This window comes from Cetorhinus maximus, chromosome 6 (assembly GCF_964194155.1).
Source record: "Cetorhinus maximus chromosome 6, sCetMax3.hap1.1, whole genome shotgun sequence".
NCBI lineage: Eukaryota > Metazoa > Chordata > Chondrichthyes > Lamniformes > Cetorhinidae > Cetorhinus > Cetorhinus maximus.
The window spans coordinates 17,519,635-17,542,300 of record NC_135884.1 but is presented as its reverse complement, the minus strand read 5'-3'; the positions used below and the strand labels follow the sequence as shown (position 1 = coordinate 17,542,300).

At 47.1% G+C, this 22,666-nt stretch overlaps 1 protein-coding gene across 3 annotated transcripts in view; it reads right to left on the bottom strand.

The window, feature by feature from the left end:
* Positions 1–22,666, bottom strand: part of LOC144681581 (uncharacterized) — an 85,708-nt gene that overhangs the window by 6,286 nt on the left and 56,756 nt on the right. The window lies entirely within an intron of this gene.

The window sequence follows — 22,666 nt, the reverse complement described above, 5'->3', positions numbered from 1 at the left end:
TAGATCCAACTCTTGGGATTTTTGAACGCTTCAGTAAAATGAATGGACACAATCCCACACCCAGTGCACTGACAACAAGGCTCCTTGCTTATGGTGCAAATTTGGAAAGTGACACTGTCGTCCATTAAAAGGTTGCATTCTGGCAACCGTGAGGATCTCCCTTCCTTTGTCAGTAGCTTGGAGACAGGTAAGGGATTGACCGAGTCAGTGTAGCTGGAGGTGGCAGCAGAGCGCAAAAGTTCAAGCACAACTCACAGTACTGACTGAATGTCACATGTCTGGGGGTGGGGAGGGAGGGACTGAGTGGTCTGGTTAAACAAAGCTCCTTTGCTCAGTTTTGAAAGAAGGAATGGTGCAGGTTCAGATCTCCATCCATGTGGTGATGGAAGTTGACTACATTACTAAACCAGGGATAAAATTTTTAGCTTGGTGGGCGGACGCGCGCCTGACCCACTCAAGCATGAAATGACGTGTGTTGACGTTGGGTGAGCGTTCCGATGTCAACACGCAGTCGCACGATATTTCATTGGGTAGGCGCGCACTGAAGTCGGCAGCGCCTGCCGACAATTAGAAGGCCTGTTGAGGCCATTAAATTATCAATAAGCCTGAATTTTTTGCTGCCCATCCAACCTTATGGTTAGCGGGCAGGCGAAAAGGCCAAGTGTTCTTTGCACTTCTTAGGAAACCTCATCCACCGGTGGGATGAGGTTTCCTAAAGCAAACAAAAATACAATAAAAATTTTAAAACTTAATTAATAACATGGCCCTGTTCATGTGACAGAGTCAGAGCTCATGACAGAGACAGAGTCACATGAGGGGACGTTTCATTACATTTTTATTTTCTTTATTTTTTTATTACACTTCATCTACCTGAAGCAGCTCTGTGCCTCGGGGAGATTATGAAGTGCACATGCGCAAAGGCCGCGCTTGCTCAACTCGCACTTCCTCCCCCGCCCGTACAGGCAGCGCTCAGCGATGCCGCTCGCGTTTTACGCTAGGCAGGCTTTAATTGGCCCGCCAGCGTGAAATTGCCTTCCGACCCCGATCTCAGGCGGCTTCCCAACCGCCCCTGCCCAACATGGGGGAAATTCTGCCCCAAGACTCATTCTCCCTGTCTACTGCAGGAGATCTCACCATCATACGAAATATAGATTCCCTCAGCTGCTCATTGATAAGGTCAGAGGGGAATGCGTTTGCAGTCACATTGGTGAAAGTCATGTTAAAGCAACAAGAGAAATAAACATGAAATTTGACAACTGTATTACTGTCACCTCATAACCACTGGTTTCCAACTAATGATGGCCTATCTGACCATGCAGAGTTCATAACTGAACATCTCAAAAGATTCCTCATTACTCCACAACTGATAGAAACGCGAGTTTCAGCAGCCCAATGTTGTCAAGCACTAAACATGGCCAGTGTTAGTCTATGTATGCATAGAGCTGCCAAAATAATTCCATGGAATCAAACAATATTCGAATGAGGGCTGCTGTAACTCATGCTTGCCAAAGAGGTGAATGGGATAAAGAGTAGAGATCCCCCTGAGCTTTCCAAACACAAAGCCTCAGCTATACCTTAGAAGATTTTTTATCATTGTACCTTAGAAGACTTTTTATCCTTGTGTTCTTTCAAGGTATTAATAAACAATTATATCTATTTTGGAACATTACAGGGATCTGAGAAAACTACTCAATATCTCTCAACATTAAAACAACATCACGGTATCACATCATTTTCCTTTCTTGGGCTTAGGCCCCTCTAAGTTTTGAAGTGTGAAAGGAAATGAGAGCAGTTGTTTGAGGTGGCACCTCTAATAATTTCTTGAAGGAACTCGTGTCTATCTTTGAAACTGGTCGTACAAAAATAAACTAGATCCAAGCGAACTTGGAAAGGAACAAAATTAAATATTTCTGCCTTCCCCACAGACATCTGCCTCCTCTTTTATATCAAAACCAGTCACTGCGATAAATGGTACAGTCAAACTTATATAACATAAAGATGCTCATAAAGCTGAGCAAGGCCAACAATCTGGATTTCTGTTTTGATTTCCCAATGCTCAGATGTCAAACATTCATGGCTCAACTGTGTTTTGGAATCTTAATAATGCATCCCAATGGGGAAGCAGTGGGTAATGTGATATTGTTGTTTTCTTAGGAACTGTATTACTACCCCTCAGCTTTTTCAACTAAAGGCATAATATAAATACATCCGAAGGTCAGACCCACAGCCACTATTTTGATCTCTTTATCGAAGGAAGGATGTATTTACCATGGAGGGAGTGTGACAGAGGTTCATCAGACTAATCCCTGGGCTGACAGGATTGTTTTATGAGGAGAGATTGGGAAACTGGGCCTGTATTCTCTGGAGTTTCGAAGAATGAGAGGTGATTTCATTACCTTCAACAAATTCTTTCAGGGCATTACAGGGTAGATGTGGATAGGATGTTTCCCTTCGCTGATGAGTCTAGAACTGGGGGCCACAGACGCAAAATAAGGGGCAGTCCATTTAAGACTAAAACGAGGAGGAATTACTTCACTCAGAGGGTGGTGAAGCTTTGGAACTCTCTATCCCAGTGGGCTGTGGAAGCTCAGTCATTGAGCATGTTCAAGACAGAAATCAATAGATTTCTGGATGCTAATGACATCAAGGGATGTGGGGATAGTGAGAAAGATGGCGTAAGAGGTAAATGATCAGCCATGACCTGTTTGAATGGCAGAGCCGTTCGATGGACCAAATGACCTACTCCTGCTCCTATTTCCTATGTTCCTAAAACAATCCTATGCACCGAAATATGCTGGCTATTCCAGTCAGCATCCCCAGTGATGATTCTACCAGAGCGTACACAGTCAGTGAGGCTGTGGGCATACCAATGGCGCCCAAATGCCTCGTGCAATTTGAAAATCTGATGTCTTCCCGTCACTTGAGGGAGCCATTCTTTTCATTCTCAGCTATATCCCCCTTGGCTGCCTGTTTATTAAATTCTTGTGCGCTTGTCACTTGGTTAGATGCTCTCCTGCCTCACACACCCCCACAGCATCACCCCTTCTGGTGGACTAACATGCTAAACTCTTCACCTCACTGGATGCCCTGGCCTCCAGTTCAACATCAGGTCCCAAATGAGCCAGAAAGTGGAACCCTCTTTAATGACACTTGCCTTCTAAGGGATGGTTTCCATACACAGGACAGAAAATCCCACAAATGGCAAGGACCTGGTGCCTGTTGTTTTCCATATTGATGCCGTTGACCTCTCTCTTGACCTTCCCCCCACCGTTCTCACGGATATTTAGAGCCAGGAATTTCTGGTGGTTTTAAAGAGCACTGAAATGGTAATAAGCCATTTTCTGCTTGATTAAGAGCACACAAAGCACAAATCGCGTTGAAATGAATCGCCATGAACATGCTTCTTCCATGACAAATATAACAAACAACTCTTTTGAATTTGCTTAAAAAAACAACAGAAAAGATCAGCCATGTTGTTTTTTTCTTCCTTTGAACTCATTCTGACAAAATTTATGAGGCATTTTTAATTTGTACAAATGGCTCAAGGAAGAGATGGGCAGGGATCAATTTTCAAAATCAAAAGGGTTTGAAGGTGATGGTCCCCAAACAAACCTTTACCCCCAAAATCATTAGCTTTATGATGACACAACTGACTTGGATGGGTGAAGTGCTGATAGTTCAACTCATGATAGAAGGCCCATTGGACAATAGACACATTTGTACTTCGGATATGGTCATGCAAATATCTTACAAATAAAACTAGAAAATCCTGTCAAATCCCATGGGGATATTTCAGTTTTAAAACAATGCTAAACCAAATCAGGTTGGAGTCCTTGAAGCAATGCTTGTGAAAATGGTCCCCAGGGTCACCTACACGATAGCTCAGGACCTGCATATGAATTGAGTATCCATCTTTGCGTCTGCTTGTAGGGGTGCTCCAGACAGCAGCCATGTGGGGAGAAGGACCCTGTCTGGGATAAGGTTTGGAATGTTCAAGCAAATGGAAGAAGTGGAGGCCTCTTTTTTGCACTGACTAATTCACTCCCAAACCTGCCCCAAATCAAATCAATATCCATTTTATGAACAAAGTCACAGACCTGTTTATTCTGAGCGGCCTGGGCCTTGGACCGAGCTTGAGGTGGTTTCATGAGCCCTATCAGAGTTTCAAATCTCTATTGCGTCAGGCAGAGGTTGAGTTACCATGAAACTTTAATGCCCACTGAACACAGTTAATATTGCATGGAGACACTCATGGAGCTCTTCTGTGTGAATGACCAATATGGGGTATGATGGGATTCCTAATGACGGTTGGAGCACGATGTTGTGAATTCAAGTCCAACTACCCAAATTTATTCAGGGGATGTGGGCTTCACTGGCTGGGCCAGCATTTAATGCCCATCCCTAGTGCCCTTGAGAAGTAAGTGGTGAGCTGCCATCTTGAACTGCTGCAGTGCATGTGGTGTAGGTACACCCACAGTGCTGTTAGGAAGGGAGTTCCAGGATTTTGACCCAGCGACAATGAAAGAATGGTGATATATTTCCAATTCAGGATGGTGAGTGACTTGGAGGGGAACCTCCAAGTGGTGGTGTTCCCACCCATCTGCTGCCCTTGTCCTTCTAGATGGTTGTAGTCATGAGTTTGGAAGGTGCTGTCTAAGAAGCCTTGGTGAACTTCTGCAGTGCATCTTGTAGATGATACACATGCTGCTAATGTGCGTCGGTGGTAGAGGGAGTGAATGTTTGTGGATGTGGTGCCAATCAAGCGGGCTGCTTTGTCCTGGACAGTGTAAAGCTTCTTGAATGTTGTGAGAGCTGCAACTCAGCCAAGCAAGTGGGGAGTATTCCATCACACTCCTGACTTGTTCCTTGTAGATGGTGGACAGGCTGTGGGGAGTCAGGAGGTGAATTACTCGTTGCAGGATTCCTAGTCTCTGACCTACTCATGTAGCCACAGTATTTATATGGCTAGTCCAGTTCAATTTCTGGTCAATGGTAACCCCCAGGATATTTATAGTGGGGCATTCAGCAATGATAATGCCATTGAACGTCAAGGAGTAATGGTTAGATTCTCTCTTGTTAGAGATGGTCATCACCTGGCACTTGTGTGGCACAAATCTTACTTGCCACTTGCCAGCCCAAGCCTGGATACTGTCCAGGTCTTGCTACATTTGGACATGGACTGCTTCAGTATCTGAGGTGTCATGAATGGTGCTGAACATTGTGCAATCATCAGCGAACATCCCCACTTCTGACCTTATGATGGAAGGAAGGTCATTGATGAAGCAGCTGAAGATGGTTGGGCTGAGGACACTACCCTGAGGAACTCCTGCAGTGATGCCCTGAAGCTGAGATGACTGACCTCCAACAACCATAACCATCTTCCTTTGTGCTAAATTTATTACCAAATTAATAATTGTGGACACAGTATTTACCTGTCAAAATGCTAGTGTAAGCAGAGGTATAAAAATAAACCTTCTGCATTGAGCATTGTGGCTGGGATGTGCACATACACCACAGGGACTGCAGCAGTTCAAGGCGACAGCTCACCATCACCTTCTCAAGGGCAATTAGGATGGGCAATAAACACTGGCCTAGCCAATGACAGCCTCATCCCACGAAAGGAATAAAAAAAAGTTAACCCTTGATGTTCAATACTGTGACTGAGAGAAGGGTTGTAAACCTTCAATGTCCAGTGATGTTCAGACCTGTGACTGGGAGTTGTAGATAATAACCCTTCTATATCCAGTGCTGTGACTGGCAGCTGAAGAGAAGAATGCTTCAGTATTCTGCACAGTGGCTAGGGCTGAGAGAGAAATCTTGGTGCTGAGTCACACCATCAGTTGGTTCGACATTTATCATTGAATAAATATATTTTAATACCATTTTTATTTCTATATGTTGAATTCATTAAAAAAAATGTTTTTGTTTAAATAACAAGGGCTGAGGACATGGTTGAGAGAGTCGCCTGAAGGACATCGCAGAATCAAACAGCTCAAGAGGAGCTGACTGAGCAACCAGACAGGCTGATTAACCCAGGGGCACATTAGCTTTTAATTTGAAATGAGTGGGTTGGTTCAAAAGGTTTGAACTGTCAGCTTTAGGAATGTAAGGGTCTCCTCACTGAAATCTGTAACTGCTGCAGCCACAATTGTAGTCCCAGAGCAAGAGTAAGAACAGTGTTGCCAGAGGCTGTGAAGCTGACCATGATGATGACCCTTTACATGTCTGACTCCTTCCAGGTTGCTTCTGGAGATATTTGCAACATCACGCAGTTTGCTGTCTCTTCTTACATAAAGAGAGCTAACTACAGAGACAAGCAGGCAGAATACACCCATAACCTTGCTAAGATAGCAGGCTTCCCCATGATGCAGGCTACCATTGACTACACACTCATCACCTTGTTGGTGCGACATGTCACCTCCGCATAGGACAGAGTGAAAAGGAATTCCATTCCCTCAAAGTCCAGCTTTGCGTGACCATGTAGGTCAGTGCCCGACATACTGGCTGCAATCATGATGCCTTCATTTCTGTGGCAGCCTTCTGTGCCAGCTGCATTTGAGCTACCACAGCAAACCAGAGACACACACACACACACACACATAAGCACACACACACACGCACGTGCACAGCACAAATATATGAAAGCCAAACTGCCACTCAAAATGTGATTAGTGTACTAAAGCAACGCTTCTGCTGCCTGGACCACTCTGGAGGAGCCCTGCAGTATTCAGCAGAGTGGGTAACAAGAATTGTGGTGGTCTGCTGCATGCTGCGCAACCTTGTAATCATGAGGGGACAGCAGCTATGCAACAAGCAGCTCTGAACAACAGGAACATGAGAAGGAGGAAGAAGAGGAAGAGGAAGGGCAACCTCAACAGTCCTTTTTACTCGGGCTGCCCATAGAGAACTCACCTGAGAATGACGCCTGTAACCAAAATCCAATTCCCCCCTCACCTTATCATTCCCCATCACTGACCATCACAGTGGTCACAATGCAAAAATAAAGTCCACCGCAAAATAAACATTCCAAACTAAACTTTTAAATGATGTAATACTGCATATAAAAGTCAACTAATCACCCTTACAGATTCCCCTAGTGGCTGTCTTCCATGTGTCTCTACCTGTCCTAACGCTAAACAGTGCTACCCCAATGGCTGCAGCATGGCTGGTGGAAGGCTGTTGCCTTTCACTGGAGGACACTGCAGATAGCCTTGAGGGATGACCTCAAGAACTCTTGAGCCTAGAAGGAGCGACTGCAGCCTGCACCATCTCGGAATGGGCGGCAGCAGCCTGAGGCTGGCTGGCTGGCTGGCAGCAGCAAGGGAACCAGCGCAGCGGCAGAAGCAGGAGGACAAATGCTGTATTCCTGGGTGAGGGCAGCAGGGTCAAGCTTCATGTCACATTGCACAATGTAACCCACATCCAGGAGGGCACCACACTGACCTAGCCTGGCAGCAGTCTAAGCTTCCACTGCAACACTCAGACACTGGGTAGCTGCTGCTTGTGCTGCAATGTCCTTTCATAAGCAGCTCTTGTATTGATAAAGTGTAGAATTTCGCAGAGACATGATGCTGCGGAGATATAAAACAGTTATTTTTAAACATCAAAGGTTGCCTTCCTCAGACTTACTTTTCCTGACGTAGAGCTTCAGTTTAATGTCACACTGCTGCATCAGCTCTGGGTTCTGGGTGTCACTGCTGCGTAGCATAACGAAGAATATGGGATGGACTTTCATCCTCGAGGTGGGTAGTGGGAGTTGGGAAAATTCCCGGCTCGGCCACCCGCCCCGGGAGAAAGTGCCCGCAAGGATGGAATTTTCATTTCCGGGTGTTGGGTGTGAGCTGCAGTCAGGCTAGTGAACCCGGGATAAAGATCGGGGCAGCCACAGGGGCTGCTGGGTGCAGAGGCGGGATTTTTAAAAGGCCTAGCCTTGATGTTGTGGGACTTTATAATAAAAACAGAAAGGCCCTTCAGCCCTCACCACTCATCCTCCCACACTCCCCATGACCTATCCATGGCCCCTCATACCCTCCATGCCAAGCTCTGCCCCTTCACCTACCCCAACGTGGCCCCTCATACCCTCCATGCCAAGCTTTACCCCTCCACCTACCCCAACGTGGCCTCTCATACCCTCCATGCCAAGCTCTGCCCCTCCACCTACCCCAACGTGGCCCTTCATACCCTCCATGCCAAGGTATGCCCCACCCACCCCCATGGCCCCTCATGCCCTCCGTGCCAAATTATGGTACTTCCATGCCTATTCACCCACTATACACTGTATAGAAACAATGGACCCTTTAGTAACAATTGGGTATGTAGAAAATGCTTTTAAAAAAGTCATTCATTGATAACTTTCCACTTTCTTAAAAAAAACATTCTTCTTCTACAGGCCAATAAAAGTGTCAATCCTTTCAAATGTCAATAGCAGAAACTGCAAGCACTTGAAACCTCTTTATGTTGTGTAAATAAACATTGTGCAATTGGCAGCATAGATCAGAGTGCGAGAACTGTCAATCAAGCAATGTTTGCCTTGGGGCTCAGTTGTTTCTTTAATGGGTGTCAGGGCTCTCAGCCAAGAATACACAATGGCATGGTGGGCATGAGGGGCTATAGGGGTTGCTTCGGGAGGCATATCTGGGCATGGGGAGCATATGGAGGACGTTTTGAACTTACCTTTCAAAAAGTTTCCTCGTGCAGACTATGGTTCACAACACCTCTAAGGTGCCTCTTTGAAAAGCTGGCCTGACTCCATGAAAACTGTGGAGGACTTGGACACGCCTATCCCTGCAATGGAGGCAGCCAGGTCAGTGCCTTTACAAGGCACTGTTAAAAATTGGAAACCCTGGGAATGGAGTGGGGAGTCCCAGAATCGGGTGCTGACTGCCATTTTTAAAGGTCCATGGGGTCTCCCTGTCTCCGCGAAAAACCAGCCTAATTAATTAGGTGCATTGTTCAGTACCCCACTAGGTAGGAGGTGCCCCCCCTATTTTGTCTGGGCACAATTTGAATTTGTTTACCAGAACAGAAAGAACATTTCCTCCACAAGGGTTTTGCCTCATGTCAAAAGAATCTTTTCCACTCGACTCCCTTCACTTAGCTGAAGGTGGACTATGAGGTGCACCTAGTATTCTAGCTTCAAGTTCAGCCAAGAGTTTAGGGTTACATGGAGAGTAAATTCTTCCAATTATTTATCCAAATCTTAGAATTTCACTTAATCTTGCAGGTTGGAAAACATCAGCAACACGTCCCCTTTAACTCTCCTGGGGTTTGATCCATTTTGTTTTAGTCAGCCTTGTGCTGGGAAAGAGTTGGCGAGCACGGTGAGGTGGGGGATGGAGGAGGCAGTTTTTACAGCTTTCTTTGTTTAGAGAATGTCAGTTTTATGTGGACCTGTTGCCTGTCACCGGCACTGCCAACATTCCAATCCTGGTTGACCACATCTGCTCTGCCAAGAATGAGCAGCCCCACACCTCTGCTGGGACCCTCACAGATTGCAAGATATTTTCCTCAGCCTTCAGCAAAGTCGGGTTGTTTGATTAAATGCCATCAGGCTGCTTGTGCCTCAACTTCAACACTCTGCGAGTTGAAACTACATAGTACACTGGCCAGCAGATAATATTGCGCTCAGTTTATTTTAAATAGAAAAGGCATAAATTTTAAACAACTCTGAGTCAGAAGAGTCAAAAAGAATTGAACGAATCAGTCAGTTCAACGTGAAGGGTCACCTGTAGCTTTGCTTTAGGAGACATTTTATTTGGGGAGCAGGGAATGTGTTTTTAAGACTGGCATGTTCATGGTTTTCATCCCGGAACAGATACGCACAGTTTTTCTTGAACTTATTTACAGCTCTTCGCCCTCCTTCTGCCCTGTCCACATAGAGAAGTCCAGTCAATAGTTCTTTTAGGAACTCCAAATTGCTTTGTGCCCAAAGTAAATCACCTTCCAAATCTAGACAGAAGCCATTCTTACTGCTCTGATCATAAGACCATAAGATGTAGGAGCAGAAGTAGGCCATTCGGCCCATCGAGTCTGCTCCACCATTTGATGAGATCATGGCTGATCTGATAATCCTCAACTCCACTTTCCTGCCTTTTCCCCACCACCCTTGATTTCCTTCCTGATTAAAAATCTGTCTATCTCAGCCTTGAATGTATTTACCGACCCAGCATCTACAGCCCTCTGTGGTAAAGAATTCCACAGATTCACCACCCTCAGAGAAGAAATTCCTCCTCATCTCTGTCTCAAACGGGCGACCCCTTACTCTGAAATTATGCCTTCTGGCCCTAGGCTCTTCCACAAGGGGAAACAACCTCTCAGCATCTACCCTGTCAAGCCCCCTAAGAATCTCATTTGTTTCAATAAGATCACTCCCATTCTTTTAAACTGCAATGAGTACAGGCCCAACCTACTCAACCTCTCCACATAAGAAAATCTCTCCAAACCCAGGATCAACTGGACTGCCTGTAATGCCAGTATATCTTTTCTTAGATAAGGGGACCAAAACTGTTTGCAGTATTCTAGGTGTGGTCTAACTAGTGCCTTGTATAGTTTTAGCAAGACTTAACTATTTTTATACTCCATTCTCTTTGAAATAAAGGTCAACATTCCATTTGCCTTACCTATTACCTGCTGAACTTGTATGCTAGCTTTTTGTGATTCATGCACTAGGACCCCCAAATCCCTCTGTGCTGCAGCCTTCTGCAGTCTTTCTCCATTTAAATAATATTCAGCTCCTCTATTCTTCTTGTCAAAGTGCATAACCTCACATTTTCCCACACTCTGTGATTATATTCCATCTCACTCACTTAACCTGTCTATATCCCTCTGTAGACTTCTTGTGTCATCCTCACCACTCCCCTTCCCACCTATTTTTGTGTCACCTGCAAACTTGGCGATAGTACATTCACTGCCTTCATCCACGTCATTAATATATATTGTAAATAATTGAGGCCCCAGCACTGATCCCTGTGGCACTCCACTAGTTACAGGTTGCCATCCTGAAAATGCCCCTCCTCTTATCCCAACTCTCTGTCTCCTATTAGTTAGCCAATCCTCTATTCATGCTAATATATTACCCCAACACCCTGGGCTCTTATCATATTAAGTAGCCTTATGAGCGGTACCTTATCGAATGCCTTTTGGAAATCCAAATATATAACATCCCCTGGTTCCCCTTTGTCTATCCTGTTTGTTTTACCTCCTCAAAGAATTCTAAGAAATTTGTCAGGCTTGATTTCTCCTTCATGAAGCCATGTTGACTCTGCTTGATTAGATTATGCATTTCTAAATGCTCTGCAATTACATCCTTCATAATAGACTCTAACATTTTCTGTATTCCATTTAGTCAGATCCCAGGGAGGGGGAAACTGTATAGTTACAGTAGATTGCGCTGTATGAGGCGCCCGTGTATAAGACAATCCCATTTAAGTGAACGAGCCATATAGATACTGTGGCTACAAGAGCAGGTCAGAGGCTGGGAATTCTGTGACAAGTAACTCACCTCCTGACTCCATGATCTACAAGCCTGGTACCTACACTAGATGGACTGTTGTGGTTCAAGTTGGCAGCTCAGCACCACCTTCTCAAGGGCAATTAGGAACGGGCAACAACTGCTGGCCTTGCCAGCGACACCCGCATCCCCTGAAAGACTAAAACATACACACAATGCATTTTAGAGTGGCATTTTGTTTTCAGGTTTCTAATCTGCTGATTTCAGCATTATTTTAAAAAGCAAAGGGTAAAATAATCCAGTGGGAAGCATTCCTTTGTGCCTGAGGCAGCATTCCCTAAAACAAAGGGGTAACTTTAACATAGCCGCTCCTGGGAAGATCAGATGTCAAGAATTTGGCTTCTGAGGCTCGGAAAGAATCGGAAATCTTGGCCCCTCTTGTGGAATGCAGCAGGATGCTTTCATGGCTGCTCCCGATCAACTGTCCAGAGGGCTTGTTCCTCTTGGCTAATACCAGCTGACAGGACTCAGAGACGATTGCCTTTTGCTCTGGCTTTACTCCCGCAGCTCTCCAAAATGGTTTCTATTTACAGGTTCCTTTCCTGGGCTTGTTTCAGCTGAACACCACCTTGCAGATGCAGGTCTTCCAAACTGGGCGGTAATGCTACGAGGGCAAAGGCTCAGTGAAGGGCTGACAGCGCAGAGTGTAGCAACATTGGCTGGCGATTCAAGGGCTGCTTTATGTTGCTAGAGCTGTGGGTCGATACAAACTTTTCATTCATTCGCAAAAATATTGAGTAAACTAGGTACTGAGTAAATTGGGAGACATTATTCAGAAATGGACATGTCATCCTCAAAATGAAGGGGTGCTGGACGTTTTGCAACCTGCAGATTACATTGGTTTTCAAGAGACAGTGATTTGATTATCCCTTTAAAATTCCATTACGTGCAGTGCAACAGAAGAATGGGCCAAATCGTCTGGGAGATCCTCTTTGAACACTTTGTAGCCTGGTTATCGTATCAGCCATGTTAATGGGGCTGATATGGATCAAAATCTTACCAACCCATCCTGATATATGGGGCTGAATTTCACCAGCCCTTTGGAGGTTGGCTGGGAGGAGGAGGGCCCAGAAAATGGCGAGGTAAGACAGGGCTAGAGTGCCTGTCATGGCGTCATCTTCCTGTTTGCCAATAATGGAGAAGCTGGAGGAAGGCCTTCTCAACCAGAAAACAGTTGAGCCACTCAAGTGGCCAATTAAGGACCTTTTCCCTCTGCTGCTGGTATTTTATCAGTGGTACATGGGGATACCGTTAGGTGATCCCTGGTAGCCTGCTGGTGGGCTCAGGAGGGGGTCCTTCTATTCAGGCACTCTTTGGTCCACAAAGGGGCCCTCGAAGGCAATGGCTGCCCCCATGGCAACATGCCACTGCCCTCACCTACACCCCTCAAGCACCTCCCCAAGGCCTGAGTGGCACTGAAGTCCCTAGATCCCACTGACCATCTTCCAGATGCGGTCTAGCCTTGGCCACCATGCCCGGTGGCACTGCTGAGATTGTTGGCCTCTGATTGGCCAGCAGCTCCTGAGGGAAGGTGGCTGTCCTTTAAAGGGACAGCAAAAAATTTGTTGCCTGACCCCTAACAAAATGTGGCCATGGGTTCTACAAACAGCCGAGAAGGGGTCACCCTCTGGCTTTCAGGCCTATCATTGGGATTCCCACTGCGAATATAAAGTTCCAGCCATGATGTATAAAATTGGTTTAAATGTTAGTGACATCACAGAACCATACAAGTTTCTAGTACAAAAGGAGGCCATTTGACCCATCATATTTGTGTCATCTCCTTTGCTAAATCAACCCAAAACTAATCACACTGCTCTGCTTTCTCCCTGTATCTACCCTGCTTCATTCACACTCCATCAACCCTCTCCTAACCACTTTCCTCTCATTCCCTTAGTGGCTATTTGAACCTGATGATCCCTCATCACTATCGCCTCAACCAGAGAAAATATTCTTTCACAATTCAGAGATTTGGATTTCCCTCAATATGCCCTCTTCTTCAGGCATGTTGGGTGCTTAGTATTCAGAAACAAGCCTCAAGGTTCATCAATGTACGCTTGTACTCAATTAAACTCGTGAGCAATCATAGCAGGTTTGGCTGCTGCTTAACTGAGTCATACAGATTGGTAAAAACCTAGGTTCAATCCAGATCTGTGCAGTGCGTGTTCTATGCAGTCACCCACCACAACTATCTTCTGTGCTCACTAGTTTGTTATCCAGAGACTCTTGCTGGAATATGTTAGTGTGGGGACATTGGGTTCAATCCAAAATTTACTGTAACCTTTAAACAAAGGATTATAGCGCTGAGATAATAATCAGCATAATCAAGCAGGTTCAGGCCTGGCTGTGATGTCACCCTAGACAACCACCTTGCCAAGGCTTACTGTCTGGACCTGCACTTGATCATGTTATTAGAGGGCATAGAGAGTATGCAGAACCATATCTCAGCATGAGTGAGTGCCAACAGGACAAGAGAGAGCAGGAAATAGATAGGGTAACCAGTTCTGCTCATTACCCTGTAACCCTGCACTTAAAAGATTTTTTAAAAATTCATTCTCGTGATATGGGCGTCGCTAGCAAGGCTAGCATTTATTGCCGATTTCTAGTCGTCCATGAGAGGATGGTGGTGAGTCATCTCCTTGAACTGCTGCAGTCCATTTAGTGAAGCTACTCCCACAATTTCTAGTTGTCTATGAGAGGATGGTGGCGAGTCATCTCCTTGAACTGCTGCAGTCCATTTAGCGAAGCTACTCCCACAATGCTGTTAGGTATGGAGTCCCAGCATTCTGCCTAGCGACAATGAAGGAACGGCAATATATTCCCCAGCTGGGATAGTGTGTGACTTGGAGAAAATTTGGAGGTGGCAGTACACCTTGGGTTCTGCAATGGGTAGCCCAGCAAGCTGAACAAACATACAGAAAAAGATAAATGCCAATATGGAAAAAGAATCATAGATAAATAAATTGCCATGTGGATGTGTGCAATAAGCTTAAAATATTCACCAACAGCTTTTACTGACATTTTATATATTTCATTCTCTGTTCTCCAGAAACTTGTTTATAATGTGCATTGGGGTGATTTTTATGTTTGAGGCACTGTTTAAATGCAGGTTGTTGCTGTTGTGGTGCTGTTAATAGTAATTTGGAGGATGTTTTATTTTAACAGGACTGGATATTGCTGTTAATGGTAAATAAGCAACGCCAGACATTCATTCATGCTGGCACTTACTTCCAGACTTCCTTTGGGATTTTACACTGGAATTGACCGCAAATTAGAGAGCCAAAATGGTAGAGTGCCCTCTGCAACGGGTCAGGGAGTGTGTGAACAGTGTTTGCCGCTCTTTAACCAATCAGATTGAGTCTGAACCAGGAAGTGGAGTTAGTTATACAGTATTTAATTCAATGCTAACTTAGATACAGAAAGCAAAATAAAGCAAAGAAAAGAAAGATGGGATTAAGAGAGTGAAATAAGAGATTTTTTAACAATAATAATTAACCAATAATAAATCTGACTGAATGAGGCTTCACCCTTGTAAAAGTTAATTTTCAATTTCAATTTCAAAGTCGGTTTGCAAATGTTGTTTGGCGGTAATTAAGACATATCACCCTGTTAAAAATTCACCTACACTGGAATTGACAAGCCCAAACTCTGTCAGGTTTATTAGATAGATATCATGCTAGCATATTGACTACATCCTGTTCTATGCCTTTCAGTTCCAAGGCTCTGCAAGTTACTGGTATGGCTCAGCTTCTCGAAGAGGAGGGAAAGAGTTGGTCATGCTGATTTTCTCAGATGCTGGAAGGAACACACCTTTTACTGATTTATACTTCAGTAAGAGTGAATGCTAATAGCCTTACTTTTATCTCTACAACAAAATCCAGCCCAATATGCCACGTAAAATGGAACATATGTATGTAGTTCTTTAAGACTAGGAGGTGCAGTTGTTGTGTATCATTGAAATGAACGCTAAGCTCAAGTTTTAGGTCACGCTGTAGGTCAGAAGCAGGGCTTTGCTTGATTGGCAAGTCAATTAAGAAGTTGGGAGATTCCACGGAACTGGTAAATTCTTGGAGAGAAGGAGCGGAAACTCAGCCTTTAGGGTCATTTACCATCTATGAGAAAGAGAACTGAGTGCAGCGGATAGAAAGTATAATTTATCCTAATTGTTCAAAAAAAGAACCTTTTTTATCTTCCCTCCTTTCTTGGAGCTGTTCACTTGTTTTTCTTTTTGGTGATTTAATGCAATGTCTGCTGCAGGTATTGAGAAAGTGAAGTCACGACTGGGAGGACAAGGGTTGGGACTGAATCATTTGCGGCCATACATGACATCATTGGTCTTAAGAACATAAGAAATAGGAGCAGGAGTAGGCCATTCAGCCCCTTGAGCCTGCTCTGCCATTCAATAAGGTCATGGCTGATCTGCTTGTGTTGTTTCGAATTCCACATTCCCATCTACCCCCAGTATAATTTGATTCCCTTGCCTAACAAGAATCTATCTACCTCTGCCTTAAAAATATTCAATGACCCCCCTCCTCCACCACCTTATGAGGCAGAGAGTTTCAAAGTTGCACAACACCCAGAAAAAAATTTCTCATCGCTGTCCTAAAAGGGCGACACCTAATCTTAAAACAATGCTCCCAGTTCTGAACTCACCCACAAGAGGAAACATTCTTTCCATGTCGACCTTGTCAAGACCATTCAGGATCTTGGGGAGAATCTTCCCTATGTAGGGCAGGCCAAGTGGGAGTGGGCGCGGGTGGGCGCTGACCCAATTGCCGCCCGTAATCAGGTCTGTGCCGCCATTTTACGTGGGCGGGCCAATTAAGGCCCGCCCAGCGCATTTCTCAACTCCTGAGGATAGCGGGAATGGGCGGGCAGTAGCGGGCGTGCACAGGCTGCCAGGACCAATGGCGACCCGGCAGCCTGTTTAGATAAAGGCCTTGCAGCCTTTGCAAGGCTGCTCACCATGGCCGGCAGAAGACCTCAGCAGAGGGCTACTGTGCAACACGCAAGTCCGGAGGGTAGGCCAATGGGGCAGGCCAGGCCGGAGGGTAGGGTAGTGGGGCAGTCTGCCCTTTGTTTCTCGGATGAGTGCCTAGCTGCCCTCCTGGAGGAGGTGGCCGCCCGGCAGGAGGTCCTGCTTCCGAGGGACAGGAGTCGGAGGCCTCCCCACCTGACCAAATGTGCGTGGGAGGAGGTGGCTGAGAGTGTGAGCTCCCATGATGTGGTGTGACGCACATGGGTCCTGCGCTGGGGAAGGGTGAGCACCATGTGGTCTGAGGTCACTTAATGTAGCTATCACCCTCCCTCCCCCCTGCAACTCTGAGTACAGTAATGGCATTGAATCCTTCATGGCATGTATCCCTCGCTGGGTGGGCCTGCAGATTTGCCCATGCCCAGTTCACCCTGAGAGGGTTGAACTAGGATGTGTTCTGCACCCGCAGCATGTGTGACACTGACACCCAGAGTATAGAATGGGGTTGAAACTCAAGGATCTGCGCCTAGGCACAGTGCCGGAACTGCGAAGCATGTCAAAGTCAGGGTGCTAACCTGCTGGGAGGGGAGCTTCCAGTTGGAGGGGCACCGATCCATCTGCTGGTCTTTGCGCTCCACGTGCTTGTGCCTCCTTGCTTGTGGTGCCACATGTGAAGGAGGCAGCATTTGGGCAATGGGGGGGCCGGGGGGGGGGGTCAGCCTTAGCTTGTTTGGGTGAGTGTGCGGCAGCTGTGGGGTGACGAAGAACTGGAGTCCTGCAATGTCCCACTCTGGCTGGGTTGGCAGGGATGCGATGGGAATTTAGGTGCAGGCTGGACTAATCAATGCTCCCCTCCCTTTTTCAGGAGAAGACGGTGAACAATTCCGCAGAGCGGACTGGCGGAGGCCAGGGCCAGTTGGCCATCCTGACACCTTTTGAGCAGCAGGCCATGGATCTGGAGAGGCGCCATGCGCCCAGGTCCACCGGTGGCGGTGAGGCAGGGGTGCCACGGGAAGGTATGTTTGCCGAGCAGTCAGATCACCATGTGTGTCCCAGAAGCCATGGCACTGCTGAATGTTCAGTGATTGAAGTTTGCAACATGAGTTGACCATTGATTATGGAAGGATGAGCGCATACTGATCCTGGGGATTGGCATGCGATTTAACATTGTCTGCACTGTACCTAATCAAATGTCCTTGTTCTTCCTTTCAGCAGCACCGGAGCAGGGCCAGGAGGAGGAGGCAGAGGGGCCACCTCTCACCCCTGAGGAAATCAACTCACCAGCGTCACATCATCTCTGCCAGGCAGGCACCAGCGCAGATACTAGCACCTCGGTGGGAGTTAGATCTTCGGCTAGTATCCCAGGGCACAGCGGTGAGGGCATTTCACACCCGCTTGAGGTGTGGGCAGAGACAGAGAGTGCCCAGGGCGCCGGCAGTCGGAGGACTGCTGGGGACCAGGTACATGCTCAGTCGGTGGCTGATGATGTGCCTCTGGAGTTGTCCATGAGGCAGCAAACGCTGGAAGTCCAGCAGGATGTGCGGGAGGATCTGGCAGAGATACATGAGGCTATGCTTGGCTTGGTCTCCATGATGGAGGAGTCCACACGGACCATCACCGAATGAGCCTCATGGCCGAGCGCCATGCTTCCTCCAGAGAGACAGTGGTGACTCTCTTGGAGAGGCTCCTCCAGGAGACCAATCAGGGCTTCCTGGGGTTGCGCTCGCACCAGCAAGCCCTCACAGTGGCATTGACCTCAGATGGTCATTGCCCATGTGGGATATGGTTTGGGCACCAAGTATCCCAGCTCAGTGCCCATCCATCTATGGTGAGCAGGGGGGTCTGAAATGACCTCATGTTGGCGTAGCAGCTGCCTGTCGTCTCTGCGGGTTCCTCTCAGGGCGCTCCGGATGAGGGCAGCAGCTGCTCCGCCTCTCTGCCAGTGACCGTGGCATCCGATGAGGCTGCGACGACTGGGGAGATGCCAGCTGTGGAACTGGCTACTCCCTCCCAGGCAGGGCCAGCACAGGCTCCACGGCCAGAGGACATCCACCAAGGACTTTGAGACCAACAGGACAACACAGTGAGCAGGCTGTCTCAGATGCCAGTGTCAGCAAGTGGACAGCACCTAGACATAGCACCCCTAAGTGTAAATTTCAGGCACCTTAAGCACACCATGGGTTTCTCACCGGTACTTTTATGTTGCTCCATATTAGTTCATTTAAGACTTGGTGTGATGTGCAACACCTTTTTTTTTGGTTTCTGAAGTTACTTTTGTAATCTCAATAAATTTTGCTATGTTGCCATGCCTCAGGGTGATTCCTTACTTCTGCATGTGTACAGGAAGCCATGATGTTATGAGTGAGTTGTTTGACATTGAGCTTTATTGACAAGGCCCTTAGTTAATGTTCCTATCCAGGCAGATTTAGCACTCAGGCATCGAGTATGGAGCCTGCAGCCCTGGCGTGTATTGGAGGTCCATATGTGGTGGGCTAGCTGCAGGTTCTTTGGATTAAAGCCTCCTGGGTGTCCCTGCTTCCCTGGAGTATGCCCGGGTCAGTGTCAACCCCTCGGCGTTCTCCTGTGCGTGCTCATCCTCGGACTCACTGCTGGACTCATCGTTTGCATCTGGAGCAATTGCATCTACATCTTCTTCATCCACAGCGTCGCCCCTTTCCAGCGCCAGATTGTGGAGAGCACAGCATGCAACCACTACCAGCGACACACGATCTGGGGGGTACTGGAGTGTGCTCCCTGAGCGGTCCTGGCATCGGAAGTGCATCTTGAGAAGACCAATGGCTTTCTCCGCCACAGCCCTTGTGGAAACGTGCCTCCTATTGTACCGCTGCTCAGCTTCTGATTTTGGATGTTGGAGGGGCGTCATGAGCCACCTTCTGAGGGGATAGCCCTTGTCACCCAGCAGCCATCCATCCAGCCAAGCCGAAGCACTGAAGAGCCCCGGCACTGGGAGTGTCTGAGGATGTAGGCGTCGTGGGAGCTGCCTGGGTACCTTGCACAGACTTGTAGAATCAGCATCCTGTGATCACACACTATCTGCACATTCATGGAGTGGAAGCCCTTCCTGTTGACGAAGGCACCGGGCTCACCTGCTGGCACCTTGATATCCACATGTCTGCAGTCTATTGCACCCTGGACGTGGGGGAAGCCAGCAATGGCCGTGAAGCCTCTGGCTCACCCTGTCTGACTGGCCTGGTCCCAGTGGCAGTGGATGAAAGTCAATGCACGCCTGAAAAGAGCATCTGTCACCAGCTTGACACAAGTGTGGACAGCTGATTGGGAGATTCTGCAAAGTTCACCCACTGACCCCTGGAAAGAGCTAGAGGCAGAGAAGTTGAGGGCAGTTGGGACCTTTAGCACCACTGGCATGGGGTGTCCACCCACACAGTTAGCGCAGATCTCAGGGCCAATCATCTGACAGAAGGAGGTGACTGTCTCCCTTGAGAGACAGATCCTCCTTCGGCACTGCACCTCAGACATATTGAGGTAGCTGCTTCGTTGCCTGTAAACCCTGTCAGCAGGATAGTGGCGTCTTCTGCGGCCCCTTCTACCTTGCACTTCCTGCCAGCCCTGAGCGCTTCTTCCTGTGCCTCTCTTCCCACAGGTGGCTCCCCTGGAGGCTGAATGTGGACTCCTGGCCTCCTCCCTCTCTGGCCCTCACTTCCTCCTCAAAGGAGGTGCCTCCAGTGAAGAGCACAACTCCCATTCCCAGGGTAAGGGACATGCAGGCCCCAAAAATTATCTTTACTGTAGAGTCCTGACCTGAAGGCTTTTACTCCTGTCCAAGCAGCTGGTATGAGTTTTGAAGTATTTCTGCTCACACAGGCAAGTATCAGTAACTTTCACAATTAACTATCTGACAGATAACATTCGTGACCCCACTGACCCCTCTTATCCCGCTCGTGGATGAGGTTTATAAAATGTCTCCTACCCGCCTGCCCGTTGCGCCTGTGCGACGTCCTGAAGATTGCACAGGCCCCCAAAAATGCAGTCAATTGCAGCTCAAGGGCCTTAACTACATGATTAATTAATGCAGGTGTGCATCGGAGAACATCGTGCGCCCGCCTACCCAGATATCGGGATGGCACGCGGTGATGTCAGGATGCTCGCCCGATGTCACCGCACGTCATTTTATGCATTGGTGTGTGGGTCCTGCCCCCACACGCCAACGGGAAAATTCTGGCCCTTGTATACTTCAATCAAGTCACCCCGCACTGTTCTAACCTCCAGTGGAAACAAGCCCAGTCTGTCCAACCTTTCCTCATAAGACAACCCGCTCATTCCAGTTATCAATCTAGCAAACCTCCTCTGAACTGCCTCCAACACATTTAGATCCTTTATTAAATAAGGAGACCAAAACTATCTATCTCCACTTGGAGAGGCAACGTTTGATCAGAGATAGTCAGCATGGCTTTGTCAGAGGGAGGTCATGCCTAACAAATTTGATTGAATTTTTTGAGGAGTTGACCAGGTGTGTAGATGAGGGTCGTGCAGTTGATGTTGTTTATATGGATTTCAGCAAAGCCTTTGACAAGGTCCCACATGGGAGACTTATAAAGAAGGCAAATGCACATGGGATACAGGGTAATTTGATACGGTGGATTCAAAATTGGCTTAGTTGTAGGAGACAGAGAGCGATGACAGAAGGATGCTTTAGTGACTGGAAACCAGTATTCAGTGGCGTACCACAGGGATCTGTGCTCGGTCCCCTATTATTTGTCATTTATATAAACAACATAGCTGACTATGTGGGGGGTAGGATTAGTAAGTTTGCGGATGACACAAAGATTGGCCGGGTGGTTAACAGTGAGGATGAGTGTTTTGGGCTACAGGAAAATATAGATGGGATGGTCAAATGGACAGATAAGTGGCAGATGGAATTTAACCCTGAAAAGTGTGAAGTGATACACTTTGGAAGGAGTAATTTGACAATGAAGTATTCAATGAACGGCATGATACCAGGAAGTTCTGAGGAACAAAGGGACCTTGGCGTGTGTGTCCATAGATCTCTGAAGGCGGATGGGGCATGTTAGTGGGGTGGTGATAAAGGCATATGGGACACTTGCCTTTATCAATCGAGGCATAGATTACAAAAGTAGGGAGGTCATGTTGGAGTTGTATAGAACCTTGGTGAGGCCACAGCTGGAGTACTGTGTGCAGTTCTGGTCACCACATTATAGGAAGGATGTGATTACACTGGAGGGGGTGCAGAGGAGATTCACCAGGATGTTGCCTGGGATGAAACATTTAAGTTATGAAGAGAGGTTGGACAGACTTGGGTTGTTTTCGTGGAGCAGCGAAGACTGAGGGGCGACCTGATCGTGAACTACAAGATTATGAGGGGCACGGACAGGGTGGATAGAGAGCAGCTGTTCCCCTTAGTTGAAGGGTCAGTCACAAGGGGACATAAGTTCAAGGTGAGGGGCAGGAGGTTTAGGGGGGATGCGAGGAAAAACTTTTTTACCCAGAGGGTGGTGACGGTCTGGAATGCGCTGCCTGGGAGGGTGGTGGAGGCGGGTTGCCTCACATCCTTTAAAAAGTACCTGGGTGAGTACTTGGCACGTCATAACATTCAAGGCTATGGGCCAAGTGCTGGTAAATGGGGTCAGGTAGGAAGGTCAGGTGTTTCTCACGTGTCGGTGCAGACTCGATGGGCCGAAGGGCCTCTTCTGCACTGTGTGATTCTGTGAAAACTGCACACAATAGTTGAGATGTGGTTTTACCAATGCCCAGTATAACTGAAGCATAACATCCTTACTTTTATGTTCAATTCCTCATGTAATAAAGGGTAGCATTCCATCAGCCTTCTTAATTACTTGCTGTACTTGCATACTAACATTTTGTGACTCATGTACTAGAACACCTAGATCCCTCTGCACCTCGGAATTCTGCAGCCACTCTCTGTTTAAGTAATACTCTGCTTTTTTATTCTTCTTTTCACAGTGAACAACTTCACATCCTCCCACATTATACTCCATTTGCCAGATCTTTGCTCACTCACTCACTCTATCTATATCCATCTGCAACCTCCTTATGTCCTCTTCACAACATACATTCTTACATATCTTTGTTTCATTTGCAAATTTAGCTACCATGCCATCGCTCCCCTCATCTAAGTCATTGATATAAAGTGTAAAAAGTTGAGGCCGCAGTAAAGACCCCTGCGG